We start from the raw sequence: 16,826 nt of genomic DNA, 5'->3' as shown, positions 1-16,826 counted from the left end.
AACTGAGATCCTGCCTTTCCTCCACAGATTCCTATAAATGTGTGCCAGTTTTCCAAGTATTAAAACAGATAGCCCCAAGGCAAAAAGAAAACTTTAAGAAATACAGACCTTTACAGTATTGCTAGCAACTGTGATCGCACTAGATACCATGCTGTTAGAGACTGCATCAAGATGGAAGCTGGAAAGGTGGACGAGGGACGTGTGTGTGTGATGTGATGTGATGGGGAGTGATAGCTCATAACACCGGTCCATGGAGAAACAGAGAAAATAGCTACAGTGATTATGTTATTACCAGTCCCTCACACGCTGACACACGCAACTTTCATGAGCACACAAAAAACAGGAACTCTCACGTAAAAACACAGACACATCAGGAGCAGCAAAATTGAGAGTGACGCTCTTCCCCTGTTCATAACAGACTAGGTCATTTTATTTATCCCTCCAGAAGTACAGTGCTTTCCTTTATACTCTTGTATTTTGAAAAAAAAAAAAAAGTTCTGGTGGAGGGGAGAGTGTGGGACACTCGGGAATTGGACACGTCATCCATGGTGAGAATGCCAGAGGGAATTTGTAATGAAACTCATCCCTACATTGGCAGGATTTGCAGTGACTGCTCAAATCAGATTTTTCCACTTGTGTGACACAGACCCTATCTCTTCATTGCTATCTAAACAGTGAAAAATCTGATTCTGTTCCATTTTAATCCCCGTGCAAAGACGACGAGGCGGCAAATTAGATTTTTAACAGGTAGTGAAGATTCATCCCTGCCTACGTTGGTAGTCATTACAGAAGATCCCTATTTATTCTGCATTAGCTCTCTATACACTCATGACAGCTGCTAATGTCCTTCCATCTCTCTGCTGGCACCCTTTAATCATTCCCCAAAGCAGCGCTGAAAAGCACATGGGACAAAAGAAGACAAAGAGATGCTACATGATACTCATTTCACTTTCACAACTCGTTTTGCTCTCTCCCTCACTCTCCTGTTCTCTCTGTGTGTCAGATGGGATTCATGTACCTGATCTGTTTAGGAGAGTGGGCGATGGTGGAGACTAAGGCACTAAGACACATCCTGCAGGCGGGGACCCTGTTTAAATACACAAATACACACGTGGCTCGCAACAACACACAACCCTGCATACACACATACACATGCAAGTTCATGCACTTGTACATTTTCAAGAGTTTTGTAGATATTGTGTTTGGCATAACTGGTTCATCTCCTCATTCTATATTCTCTAATCCAGTGTCTCCACAAAGTGTTTTTAGGAATGAAGTTGAAAATGCCTTGTTTTCATATTGCGACACATCATACATTTTTGATACGATGCAGTGGCTTTGGAGTGGATTTTATGAATCTTGGCGACAAAACAGGGGAAACTCAGTTGATGCCCAGAGTGAATTTGTATATTTATTTCCCCCTTCCACATGGAGGTCAGAGGTCATCATCAGTTACAGAGCATTGCCTGAAGACATGTTAGAGCTTCAGTGATTTGATCAAGGCCACTTCAGGGGGGAGGGATGCTTGTTTCAGAATGATATTTCTTAATTAATATTATATTTCATTAGATGCTTAACCCAGTTCCGCTTTAAGTGTAAATAGTTGAATGTAGTGTAGTTTATTTTATTAATTTTTATATTTTTATTTATTTTCTTTATTATTTTTAATTGCTGTAATATTTTATGCATGTACGCAAACGTAAAATTACGCAATTTTCATTTACATATACACTCAAGGAGCACTTTACTAGGAACAATTATTCAACAATTATCCAATCTGCTAATCATGTGGCAGCAGTGCAATGCATAAAATCATACAGATGCAGGTTAGAGGCTTCGTTTAATGTTCAAATCAATTATCAGAATGAGAAAAAAATGTGATCTCACTGACTTTGACTGTGGCATGGTTGTTGGTGCCAGATGGGCTGGTTTGAGTAATTGCTGGTCTCCTGTAATTTTTACACACAAGATTTACTCAGAATGGTTTGAGAAAAGAAACATCTAGTGAGCGACAATTCTTTAGATGGAAAACACCTTGATGAGAGAAGTCAGAGGAGAATGACTAGACTGGTTGGAGCTGATAGAAAAACTATGGTAACCCACATAACCACTCTTTACAACTGTGGATGCACAACACATCAAACCCTTGAGGAAAATGGCCTACAACCACGTCAAGTTCCATTTATGTCAGCCAAGAACAGAAATCTGAGGCCGCTGCGGACATAGGCTCACCTCCCACTGAATTATCCTTGATCAAAACATTTAATTGGTATCACATCCTCAGGAAATGTTCTGTAACTGATATTGCCCTTTGACCTCCATGTGAAAGGAGGAATTAAATTAATTTTGAACATCCACAGAGTGTCCACAATCATCAAGCCAAGCAAATATTTGTCACCAAGATTCAAAAAATCCACTCCAAAGCCACTGCAGTCTTAACTTAATTCTTACTTAATTAACACACATTTTTGGAGACACTTGATTAGAGAATATAGAATGAGGAGAATGAACCAGTTATGCCATATACAGTATCTGAAAAACTCTTGAAAATATGCAAGTGTATGTGATATATGAATGTGAATGTTTGTGTGTGTGTGTGTGTGTATGTGTGTGTGCTTGCAAGCCACATGTATGTATCTATCTATCTATGTATCTACAGGGTCTGCAGCATGAATGTGGAGCTGACAAATCTTCTGAAATTATGTGACACAATCAATTCGACATGGACCAGAAACTCCAATGAATTTCTTCCAACATCATCCCTTTCAAGAACTGATGGCGTTTTGAGAGCAAAGGGAAGCCTTACCCAGTATTATATGGTATAAAGTGCTATGTGAGTGTATGCAGTCATAAAGGACAAAACACAGACGACACAAGTGACGCAAAAATGGTCACACAGAAATGATACACTCACAGAAAACATGGAGAGAAAAGTTACAACTGGCAATATCATTGCACAGTTACACAAACAAACACACACACACACACACACACCCAGAGGTAACATAGACAGACAAATCCACATCCAGGGGTGCCATCACTGTGAGGCAAGCCGGAGTTCGGGCAGTGAGATGGTGTTATATAACGCAACTGGCCAAGCACGGCTAAGCATTTTTATCTGGGCGAACAACAACTCGGACTACACCAATGCTTGTGTGTGCGTGTGTGTGTGTGTGGGTATGTGTCTGTGTGGAGAGAAAGGAGGGAGGGATATTATGAGAGTGACAGCCCCACTGTAAAAAAAAATGAGCAGTGCAGGTCATCTGTACAAGCAGCTTATAATGACCTATAGTTACATTTTATTGTTAGGTGACCTCTAGCGGCCATAGTAATTATGATGGGAGCAAAGAAAGATGTGAGTTGATGTAATATAAAGAGTGAGAAAGACTGGATGGATAGCTCAGCAAATGCAGGACTTTCAGGCAGGGGACAGCTGTACATTTCCAGTATGAAACATGTGTCTTTTGTCCATGACCACTCCACAACCTTAAGCATGTAGAAATACTCATTTTAACCCATTCATTTTTTTTCCTTTTTGAAGAGGCCTATTGCTCAGCACATGGCAGGGCTGGCAGATATTGCTCACTAGCACAACTTGGGGAAAATCAGAAATTTAACCATGATGACTTCACAAATTCAAATTCAACTGCAAACCTTGCAGAGGTAACCAATAGTTATCATAAATTCAGTTGATTTCTAAATTGCCTGCTAGTGGTCACTTGTGTAGGTTAAAGAGATTCACCCATACCTAAACTCCTGTGTGTCCCTTGATTTGTGTAGGGTGCTAAAACATGACAACAAACAGTGTAATAAACTGATGTTGGCTTTGGTTTAGAGGAGTGCATTGTGTTAATTTATAATATTAAATCCAGAACCAAAAAACATCTGAATAGATCAACAAAGTGAGAGCGCTGCTGCAGTGAGATAAAGAATAGGTTAACATTTAGTAAGTAAAAGTAAACAAATTTTTGTTCCAGTATGTTACTGTCATGAGTTACTGCACTACAGTTGGAGGGAGGTACTTTGAAATGGTGCGTTTACTCACATCAATTCACTGTACTATCACATAAAATATATCTGGCTATGTTTACTGATGTGAATCAAATTGGTTTTTAGGTTTTTATTATTTATCTAAATAAATCAAAACTGCCTGGGAGGTCAATATGCCTATACTTTGGGAGGTGGACAGGAGTAACATAAAAGATAAGTTATGCACCATGTCTCTCTCTCTTTAACCTGTTGCATAAATAAAATCATATTGGAGATATATTTCTAACGTAAAACCCATTTTAGAACAATTCATTTTAACATTGTTTGAAATATAATATTTCTTACTTTAAGATCTAACATACATGATTTATGCATTTCTTACTCTCTAAAACCAAACTGGTACAACATAAAACAAAGGAGACCAGCTAGTGAAGTATTTAAAAACTCTATAGGTCACTTTCAGTTTTTCATCATTAACCTTCTGAAACCCAAGCATTGATTTTATAGATGTAGAAATGTTTTCTCACTTTTAAAACTTTATCAAGCCTATTTGTAATATAATAATTATATATATTTATAAATGGTTATTTCCAAAAATCCAAATATTAACATACAGAAGTATGGCTGGCTGAAAAGAATAGATAAAATTAGAAATGGGAGACACCTGCTCACTTGCACACCATGTATGACTGCATAGATTCCCTTTCAAAGCATATACTGGATTTTTGGAATTAGGCTTGCTTTTTTGTTAGCTTGTCAGAGTATTAGTCATGTCAATTTTCATGTATTTGACTGTCTCTGTTATCAGGAGGCTGTGAAATGGTGAAAAAGAATGAATTTGTAATGCTACCAGGCAGAGGGGGAGACTGGTAGTATCAGTGGAGAATTAGCTGTACCCATTTGGCCCATGTTTATATCTATAACATCACAGAGGACAGCAAGAGACAGAGAGATAAGGAGTAAAGGAAAAGGAAGGAGAGAGATGAAAGGAAAGTTGAGTTATATTGTGCTAGAAGTGTGGTTGGTGTGTGTGTGTGTGTGTGTGTAGACCTATGTGTTAGCCAGCAGGCAAGAGATCTGAATGGCTGTCCCAGATACCCAAATAAGTCTCCACACATAATTCTACATCACAATTGCTTAAGTCAGCAGGGATGAGACACATGCACACACATACACACAAACACACTCATGCGCATGATCACCTGAGCTTCAGCATCTGCCTCTGTATCACTGGCTATAATGTGGAACATTATGTATAACGTTAGGTGGGACTCAGTGCTACAATCAAATCATCACACTCACATACACACACACACACACACACACGCACACACACATTAGAAACCCATCCACACATTATGAAGTTAAAGATCAGGGTGTGCCATATGCTTCTTAGGACAATATCATTTACATTCCTGCAGGTGTGTGTGTGTGTGTGTGCGTGTGCATGCTTGCTGTGTGGCATCCTGTCGAGGCAGACTGATCCTCAGCAGGCGTTCTTTGATTATTTAAGCACCGTGAATCTCCATGTGCAAACATTGTACACACACACACACATACACACACACACACACACAGATACACACACGCAGCCAATTAACACCTCAGTCTCCCTCTGGTATGCTGCAATCAAGCTAGATATTTTTAATCAAACATGAGTGCTCACATAGCTGCACACCTGCACTGCACCCATTCACATCCACCACCAAACATACAACACACACAGATATATACACACACAGAGAGATACACACAGTTTCAGTGATCTGAAATCATAAGAGCTGCAAGTTTAGCAACAAGTAATTAGTCTGTGTTAGCGATTAGCCTGATACACAATTAGCCTCTAGCCCTAGCATGCTCATTTATCACCATTTGCATGGGCAATGTGATGAGATGGGAACACAAAGGTAAGCATAGTTAAGGGCAATTCACATGATGCCACCTGCTTTTTGTTCATTTCGGTGTTATACTTTCACATTGCACCATGTGCATTTTAACGTCAATGGGGCCAAGGTCATAAGTCACTTTCAGGCTGGCCTCTGTTCCACTAACTTCTGTGACTCAATACAATCTCTTACTTAGCATTTGTGTCAATTGTCTTTCATTAAGAAAAAAAAAAAAAACTTGTCGTAACCTTTGTAAATTTAACAACATTAAACAACAATTACTTTGCAGTCATACAAAAAAACTACAGCTTCCATGAAAATTTTCCAGAGCAGATTGCAGATACTTAAAACATTGTAACTTGGTAATATCCATTTTAGTAATATTCCCACATTTTTAGATTTAATCTCTGTGATCCACAAACATTTACTTCTTTCGATACTTAAGGCCCAGAATGTGGCAGAATGTCTGGTTTTTCATTGAAGTTAAAAAGGTACATGTCACTCCACTGCTCATAGACCTTCACTGGATACCGATGCCTTCCAGTTCAAACTCAAGTCACAAATGCTTGCCCACAAAGTGACTTATGGGTCTACATCCATCTAATTAAACTAAGTCAAACAGGCTTATGTTCTCTGCCACTGCGATCCTCCATGGAACATTGCCCAGCATTGCCTTCCCTAGCTGTTGTTGTTTGTGGTTTCCTTATAGTGGAACCAGCTCCTACATGCTATCAGAACAGGGACAGGGACATCACTCTCTGTTTTCAAGATGTTTCATCTCTTCCCAAAGAAGCTCTTCTCCTAACACCTCTAACACTGTTCACTAATACTGTTCACTTCTTTACCTGGACCTCTTGCACTTGTCTTATTGAACATATTTAGTACTTAGTGCTTACTCCAAGGTCTCCTACTGTGTAGTGTTGTCTCTAACTTGTAAGTTGTTTTGGATTATTTATTTATTTATTTATTTGAATTACAGTCCATAGCTAAACTACCGCTTATAAGTTTTTTTTTTCTATAGGATGTTTTTGACTCAACCCACACATCTCTCTGTACTGCTCATTGCTGCTAACCTGCTGTCCTACTAAGTGGGAAATTCTGCAAAAATGGTCAGAGTGTATTGAGCTGCCAGACTGGGGGACACAAACCATTTACCCTGCTTAAGTGTCATCAAGTAAGACACAGCCTCCCTTTCTGCTTCTAACATAATCGCTAGCTAGCCTGATGCTAAAACAAATTCTTCAATTGAGATTGTGTCTATACAATAAGAAGCAAATTAGAGAGATAAAAGAAACAGTAAAATGGACAGAAAATCAAGGATGGAAAGGAACAGCGGTGTAGATGGATAGAACAAAAAGCCTGTATTTTATTCCTGTCTCATCCCTGTGCACTCAGCTCAGCTTGGCTCAAAGACCACAGCAATTAATTACCTGCAGGCACATTACGGACACCTGCAATGATTTATGGGGCCCTTTATGGAGATGCACAACACTGATAGGTCAAGTTCGGGATACGAAGGAAGAACTGAGTGAAATTGTGCTCCAACACAAAAGACAGATGAGTTAAAAGAACACAATCCCCCCAAAAGCCCAGAAAAGTTTCATTTCATTTAATGTGCATTAAGAACAGCTGTAGTTAGCCTCGCTCAAAATCTGCCTTGAAAGTGCACACACACGCACGCACGCACACACACACACACACACACACACATATACACAGATGCTAGCCTACATTGGACTGTTATTGCATGTTTTGCTGCTTGTGCCCACGGGCTCTTTTCTCCCTCTGTTCTCTTCATCCCCAACAGAGTGAAAGAAAACATAAAAATAATGAAGATGAGTTTTTTTTTTTTTTTTGTACAAATTCACTGTATCCATTATGCCTGCGTGAGAGATTTGGTCTGCCAGACAATACATGTGCAAAAAATGCTTCTGTGCTTTCAAAAGCATGTACTCACTTTGGCTTTTACAAGTTTAGTGATTTAGCTGTGGCTCTCACCCGCAGAAAACTGGAGCAGGTAGCACACGGCTTCAGCGTGTTGCTCAAGGACACATAAAGCAGGACACACGGCTGTTGGTGGAAACAGTGGCTGCTGTGGGGAACAAGCCTGTTCCTGTCAGCCAGGACACGCTTCCCCAGGCTAATATCGCCCTGCCAAAAGGATGATATTCGTGGGAGTTTTTAATGGACTACATGGGGAAAAGCATGGTCCATATTGCAGTTCATGCCAGGGTATGTCTTTTTGAGGCAAAATTTTGAGTTAGATATCACTTTGTTAAACAAACAGTTGGAATCACTGCTGTGGGCTATCTGTTCTAGGCTTATGTAAGTGAAAGACTTATATAACCAGACAATCTTGAATTCAATGTCTTTTGCCACTGAATTCCATTTTATACCTAATAAGGTGAAATGCCCCTATAATGAAGGAAAGAAACTATGGTAGAAAGCCCAAGAGAATAAATAGAGAAATAGAAATGCTATTCACAAAAGGTGACAAAGTAATAGATTTCAGGTTTCAACAAGGCTAAACTGGTTGATTAAAGGTTAAATGATTAAAGAGTAAAAAAGTAATTTTTAGGGAGAGAGGACTGAGCATAATTCCTGATTTGTAACATAGCATGGCAAGTGAAAAGGTCTGTAACTGTGTTGGAGGTGATGGCGTGAAGGTTAAAGTCAATTTGTATGGCTTTAAAGCTCTTAGTGATATTACACCCAGAGGGTTGTAATCAGACAACCAGAACAGATCAATACAATCACATCACATCACGTCCACAAAGTGTATGAGACAGCACTTAATGACACTTGTTTTATACATGTGGAGCCAGGCTGTAGATTAAATGCTTTTTCTGTGAAAATTTCAATCAAAGAGGCCACTTCTTGGACAATAATGACATTTACAATAGATGTGCTACTGCTCCGTCTCTCTCTCTCTCTCTCTCTCTCTCTCTCTCTCTCACACACACACACACAAAATCATTTGATTATGAAAATAGTGTTGAATACAATTCTGTCTTGATATGAAATGGAAATGGACGTGAGCATTGATTTAAGCTGTAATAACAAGAGCTGTTTCTTTGTTTTTGTTGTCTTAAAAAACTTTCCCAAGTTTACATACATACATAAACACAGCCCATCTCATTCACCTAGGCGTGTCACGCTGAACAAGCCCCTTCGCCCTCTCTGGACTGTGTAATGACTATTGCATGTGGATGACAACACCTGGAGACCTCCCAGTATTCAATGCTACACTTAACAAGCAAAAAGTATATCTATTTTATTTTATACATTATATTTCTTGTTCTTTCATATTATATGATATTATATTATATTATAGACATCATGGTAGCCGGCACTGAACTACTGAATCCCTTCATTTACAGTTTTTTCTGAAGCAGGCAAATTTATGGCTCTCTGGTCTTTTTAAGTCAGAGACAGGAACACTCACAAAGCTACAGCATTTCACAAATTGTGCAGACAATCCCTGCCTGATCGCAATTAGCTTCCTATGTTTCAATTTTTTTTCATTTTCATTTTTAATTACTTAATCATTGTATGAGAACTGAAGCACATTCATACTTCAACACAGTGGCACTTGAAATTTGCAGACTGACGGCACATGGTTTCCTTCAGTAGTAATTACTTTTATTAATTAGCAAACAAACACCAGGAGCCTCCACTTTAAAATCACAGTGTGAGGACAGAGGAAGCCGAATGTCCTCAGCTGACGTGTTTAATGCATCAAGTCGCAGTCTGTGTCGATGCTATAATCATATTGTCAACAAAATCAAATTATCATGCTGTGAATAATTTTTCAATGAAATGTTAAAGGAAGAAAATTCACCCATTCATACTATATAGTTGTAGCTTAATATGGCATTCAGGATTAAAGTGCTGTTTTCCCCATTTTTGCAATATGTAATAAAATTGGATGTGTGACGTCCTGCTGGGGATGCTAATGCCATATCTGAGGAAGCAGAGGACCAACTACCACGATCCAATTGAACCAGGGCAACCTCTGGCAGTCTATGGGATTGGTGTATACCTTATTGGTGGAGCAAATTATAATTATAATTGCACGAAAAAATGCCCTCCTGTGTAAGGACTTTAAGAGTATGTAACATACCATGTGTGTTCTTTGCTTATGAAAGAGAAAGAGTGTGAAAGAAAGGCCTCATACATAGGGCAATTTAGAGCAATTAGTGTTAGTCAATATCTCAGCAACAGCCTGTTGCATTTGAAAGACTTCAAACTGAGAGAGAGAGAGGGTTCCTGAATTCAAAACACACACCATCCACATAAAGACATAAACCACAAGCTATGCTTTTTGTTTCTCTCTTGGTCAAGATTTCCCCTGTGGTGAATTAGAGTCTCAGCATTATTTGAAACCAGACAAACTGCCAACACCACACACACATACACACACAAACAAAATGTCTTGTGCAGTGGGGACCAAAGACCCAATTAACTTTATTACTGACATTACCGTTGGAGACAGTGGGAAGACAGATTACATAACACATACGTACACACACACACACACCACACACACACACAAAGACAATCTCAACTTATCAACTTACATGCTCTATATATATGTGTGTGTGTGTGTGTATATATATATATATATATATATATATATATATATATACACACACACACACACACACAATTATAAATATGAACCATGTAATGCATGTGTGTATGCTTACAAAAGAACAGAGAGATTGGTTCATCATATGAACTGACGGTTACAGTGACCTAACCACTCATCCCACAAACACACACATACACGTACACCCATAAGGGAAACATCTGCGGCCTATTTAAAGTAGAGCGAGAGATTAAGAGTATATTCACCTTTGGTTTATAAACAAACAGATTTGTTTTCAATTGTCTGGCTATTTTAAATTAGGTCCAAACTGCCTACAGTTATGACTGTAGCAGAATTGCATCCTTGAAGTTTTCTTTTGTTTTTTCTTCTTTCTGATTAATTTGGGCCTTAAAATTGTCCTCTTCCTCCCTCTGCCTAATTTTTGCCCCTTTCCTTCCTACACTCCCTATCCATCTGTCTTTCCTTGCTACTCCTTGTCACATTTCTCTTCTCTGGTTGTCGCACAGTAAGTTTTACCAAGTTCCTGGGTGGCTGTTTGCCTTGTTTACTCCTTTCCCTTTTCTCCCTCCCTTCTCTCTTCCTTCTGACCCTCCTTTCTGCCTTCTTTCCTCCATTAGCAGACATCAGCAAGCTACCATCAATCCTCAGCAAGTGGCATCACAAATCCATTAACCTAAACAATGCAAAACATTTTATCTCTGCATCCACTCATCCGTCCCTCTCTCCATCTTCAGCTCCTGTCTGTCTTTCAACCACTGTCAACATCACTCTTTACCAAGTCATATATCAGAATCCATTATTGTCTTTATAGCAAAACAATGGGCAGACAATGTTTGCCACTTGAGGGCAACCCAAGACACACACAGTGCCAGGAAAGTATTTCAAAGTCAGATGATTACTCTTTTATGGGTCTCAACTCCCACAGTTGTTGAGAAATAGTCACTCTTAAATTTAGCTGTAGTATACTGATGTGATACGTGGGATTTTTCTAAATGCTTCACAATCCCATCACAAGAAGTTCACAGCCTTAAAATAAATTCACTCAGACAGTTGACCTGGAATTAACTGTGGTGGTAACACAAACTGCTATCAGTGTGGCAATAAAAACCTGCAGCAGTGGCTGTGATCCTGGGTCAATATTAACAGGGGCTGGGGGCAAAGACCTCTACAGGCTCATTAAATTCCTGTGAAATTAAAATCACCAGTCAAGAAATGCCTCTGACACTTTAGTAGAAGAGCTTTTAAAATCCTCTTTTCAATTACATTTATGCAGTATGTGTGAATGTGACTACTGTGCCCTGTTGGCCATCATAAGTTGTTCATGGTTAACAAGTGTGTGTGGCTTTAAGCTAAAGAAACTATTGGCACAGTAGGGGTAGGAGAAAATGCTTACATAAAGCAACTAGTGTCTCACAAAAGAGCGGTTCCTGCCGAAAAAATGTGTGTGACACGTGTAATATTATATGAACAGTACTTAAATGTACAGTATATAGTGTCAAAGTATTTCTGTTTTATAGTTTACTTAAATTGCCTCAGAAAAAAAGCAACAGTTAAGATCAGATTATCAGGAGGAGATGGCCTCTAAAAAGCATTTTCACCTTGCTGCACAAAGACTAAATAGCAAATGAAGATTTAAATGGCACTTTAAGAACAGCAGGGGCTTAGCTCATATATTACATCAGTAGTTATACCTACTGGTATACTGGTTTGGGATTTTTTTTTTTTTTGCTCGATTTTCTCATTAAAACCACAGTTAGTCACTGCTGGCTGAGAAAACAGGACTACAATTACAGTACCTGAATTAATTTGCCTTTATTTCCTTCTTGGTTTGAGGCTTTGGGAACCATTGATGTCACTGACTAATCTGGATAGCATCATCATGAGTGTGACAACATTAAACCACTGTGATTGCTCAGTTCACATAGAACACTCTGATCTATTTTAGGTTGCTTAAGTTTACCAGCTTAGCCCCACAGACAAACAGACAAGTTTGTTTGCTCACTTATTAATTGTCAGTATAATTTTCTCACAATTATGGGATTCAATTAATTATGTTGGTTTGTGTTTTGCATTATACACGATATTTTTTCAAGTAAATCACAAATTATGACATTACATTACATTTTGTTTTTCGTGAATGCAGTGCACCTCATTACTGCATAACATTTTTTGCAGGTAATGGTAACGTGCAAAACTGCAATAGCAAATGCTCAAAAACTACTCACAAGCTCCAGCTATAATGACAACTGAGTAAAACATGTTGTCTAGCAATAATCTAGCAGTCTGGTGGTCTCAGGTTTATTGTTTTGTATTTAAGTTAAAAGTTCACATTTTTAAGGTTATCCTAATGCACATTGGCTGTAATCATGGCGATGGGACAAAATACACAGCCCTCATCCATTATCTACCACTTATCTTGAAGGGTCAGATGGGGCTGGACCCAATCCCTGCTGACACTGGACGAACAGCAGGGTACACCCTGGACAGATCGCCAGTCTATCAAAGGGCTGACATTTATAGACAAACAGCCATTCACACTTATGGCAGTTTAGAGACACCAGTTAACCTAACATACCTAACCCAACAGCCAGAGTACCTGAAGAGAACCCATGCAGGCACAGAGAGAACATGCAAACATGTAAACCACGGGCAAACTGGGGTTTGCTTAAGTAGCCTTAATTTGTGATATCAAGCAGGTTTCTTCCAAAGTTCTGCTAATTTTGGTGCAAAATTCCCTTTCTTTGTTTCCCCCACCAGTGTTTCCCTGCTGAGCTTGATTTGACCAACTGCAATTGCTGAAGCATCATATTAACTTTGTTTCGAGGCCAAAATGGACGGGACCAATGATGACAGTGACCAGTGACTTACTTGATCTACATAAAAGCATGTGATGAATCCATCCTTTCACCAGAGCATGTATGCTTAACTAACCGGTAATAGCCCATTTTAAAAGAAGTGTGACGGCATTCACCCTTCAAAGGCTCCTCTTAAGGCGAGGGTCTTTTGTGTGAGCAGACCATTGATAGGAAGGTATGGTGAGCTAAACCATAGTACTTTGATCCCTTTTTCCTCCTGATAATCAGACCCATTTCTTCGTCCCTGGGCTCCTTTAAAGTAGTTGAGAATAATTATGAGTTTAGTTGGCCGGGGTGTGTGAGTGTGTGTGTATGAAGAGGTAGGATAGTTTTAAAGATTCTCACCAAGTGGATCTATGTGGTGCAGAACAGCTTTTGATAGAAAAATCTATGGGCAAGCACTTGTGGACTCAGACACACACTAGATGGACACACACATACACACACACACAAGCAGGGAGGGCCAGGGGGGAGCTGACCATGCCAATTGTTTGTCTCCCAGAATCAAATGGGAGGTGATTTTCTGAGGACCAAAGGGGAGAATGGAAAATGACAAAATAAACGAGTGCTCTTTTCTCTCCCTTCTCTTTCTTTCATCTGCCCCTCTGCAGAAGAAGAATGATCTGCCAGAGTCTTTTTGTCGAGCTGGCTGACACAACCGCACACAAACATGCTCTCTCTCACCCACGCACACACACAGATTCCTCTGCACCGCTCTGTTTGGACCACACTGTTGTTGACTCTGTGTGATCTGATGAATGACACCCCCATTTCAATTATTGCCCCTCCTCCGTGCCTCTAGCTTTCTCTCAGGCTGCCTCTCACACGTAGACGCACCTTACAACCACCTTACAGAAAATCAGATCTACTGAGGCGTCCACACTCATAGCGTATTTGATGTGGACCTTAGTGAAAATGGCCAAGGCCAAGATGAAGGCCAAAAGGCTCAAGGAGAAGAGGATGGGTAAATGTGGTTAGATGAGATGAAGGGAGCACCTCTGAAATGGCCATTCTGGTGCTTCACCAATCAGATAATGCAACGCAGCCCATCAGTCATTCTGAAACCTGCCACGGACAAATTCCCTCTCAGGCTAAGAAACACATACTGTGGTGTTGCATGTGTGTACAGGTGGCCAGGTATCTTTTCTGCTGACATGCGTGAGTCTTTGTGGGTTTACTCGTAATAAATATCTCTCAATAATGCTGTGTTTTAAACCCAAAGTGAGCAGCTAAAAGGAGATATTGTTTAGTCATTTCCTAGGATTGCTGGCTGGAAGCTCTTTTCTTCGGAGTTCACTTGAGCACAATTGTGATATCTCAACTTAAAAAAAAACAATCTTACATCTTGCGGAAGTCCCGCCCAAAAATCAGTACATTTACACTGAAAAAACTCTTAACACTCAAGTCCAATGCAAACATTCATTATTACTGTAAAAGAGAGAAGCATTTTTTCCCATTTGATTTTGATTTGATCTGGCACTGTGAGTGCAAAATATTTTTGGAACAACGTTGGACAAACAATAGACATCTTGTCTATTTTGAGTCTATTTGAAGTATTCATTTTAGTTTTACAGTTTTAGCACACTCTTTGCAACATTTTATACAAGTCTTGTGAATGTGAATTTGCTAATTGTGAATATGGGGACTTTGGTTATTTTTGCACTCTTTTGTATTGATTCTATTTTTGCATCATTATTACCTTACCTTGGGTTTTGTTGGGTTTTTAAAATGTTTTTTTATTAATTTATTTTGCACTAGTTTATGGTCACCTGTAAAACTTCTATACACAATATAGCGGGAGCCAATGATAACATTTCTGTGTCCTGTGCCGGTTTGATTCCAGTAGGTGACACCACAATCCAATTTGAAATATAAAGATTTAAATTTTCTCATTTTATTGAACACGTGTTGATGAGTGCTTTGCTTATTTCATAAAATCTGAGCTGCTTCAGGAGGAATTTTAACATCTATAATAAAGTTAACAAGTTCCCCCATCCTCTTCATTTGTGTCACATAATAGCTTTCTTAACTAGGCTGCTAAAGATAAAATATGTCACAGGTGTAGGACTGTATGAGCAAATACATCTATATTTCTATCAGTTAGTGTTCAAGATGCTGTCTACATTGTGTACATATTTATGTGTATGATTTGTTCTTAAGTGTCCATCAGCTTTACAACAGTTAAAGGAAGAACCATGAAACAGCAACAACAGTGTTCAGAGTGTTGAAATCATTGTACATGTAAGGTCATCCACCAGTTAAAGAGGTTTGAAATCTACACTGCTTCACAAAATACCAGCTATAGTAGAAGAGCACAGTCTCAGTATGCAAACTGGTATACTTACTGATTTCACAGATTTAGCTATATATCAAAAATGATCTTCAGGTAAAACTTAATAGATTATGAGTGGAAAACCCATAGGGAGTGAATGAAAGTGCAGTGGTCAAACCACCTAATCTAGTGTTTTTTTTCTTATTTCAGAGAAAGTTGAAGGAGAAAGTAATAGGCAGGAGGAGAAGGTATTTGTTAGAGAGTAAATTGGTGCATAGAAGGAGGGAAACACATGGAATATAATGGACACATAGAAGGAATGATAGAGGTGTAACTCACAAGGATAGGAGAGAAGGAATGTGGCAGGTGGTAAATGTACTTGTAGCCCAAATGGCCTCTTGATGCTCCATTGGACAGACAGGCGCGCGCCGCGCGCACACACACACACACACACCACACACACACACACACACCACACACACACACACACACACACACACACACAAAGCACCAGTGCGCAAGGTCAGCAAGCAGTCACGACACAAAGGCTCTCTGGCATCACTAACACCTGTACCATCACTTGTGGAATGGTGACATACACAACACAAACACTGGAGAGTGCAACTTTTTCACCTTTTCACAGAGAGTAAATGGCATCACTATTGGTCATAACAGAGCACGTGTTCAACACCACATAGTGTGTGGGATAAAAATGCAGTATGTGTTTATGAGTAGATTTAGTAGAGTGATTCAACACAGCCAGCAAGCTACCTACATAGAAACCCCATCACATTTACCTACGGCCATTTACCTCAGTGAAAACTATCACAGAAACAAATGACCAAGTTGTATGTTCCAAAATCAGATATACAATAACTGAGAATTACAGAGGGCTTTGTTTTGGTTTAAATCTTATAAAGAAATTATTAGTAATTAGTACTTCTGAGTGGTAAGAGTGACAGAAGTATATGAATGTAATAACCAAGCACACACATTTTTAACCTGTGGCTAATAGATTGCCACACTACTGATAGAAAAAGTATCTACAAAGGACACATTTTGTGCCTACAAACAGCTCAGTATTACCAATATCACCAAATCATTGTTCAATCAATCATTGTAGAAACAAGTAAATGTAAAAAGCATCAACATTCAGCAGTTGCCAGTGTTTGAATGTATATTAATCTGTAGTTAATGGATAAAAACTGTAA

Source organism: Lates calcarifer, linkage group LG11 (assembly GCF_001640805.2).
Source record: "Lates calcarifer isolate ASB-BC8 linkage group LG11, TLL_Latcal_v3, whole genome shotgun sequence".
In the NCBI taxonomy this organism is placed as follows: domain Eukaryota; kingdom Metazoa; phylum Chordata; class Actinopteri; family Centropomidae; genus Lates; species Lates calcarifer.
The sequence above is the reverse complement of the archived record's forward strand: the minus strand, read 5'-3'. Positions refer to the sequence as shown.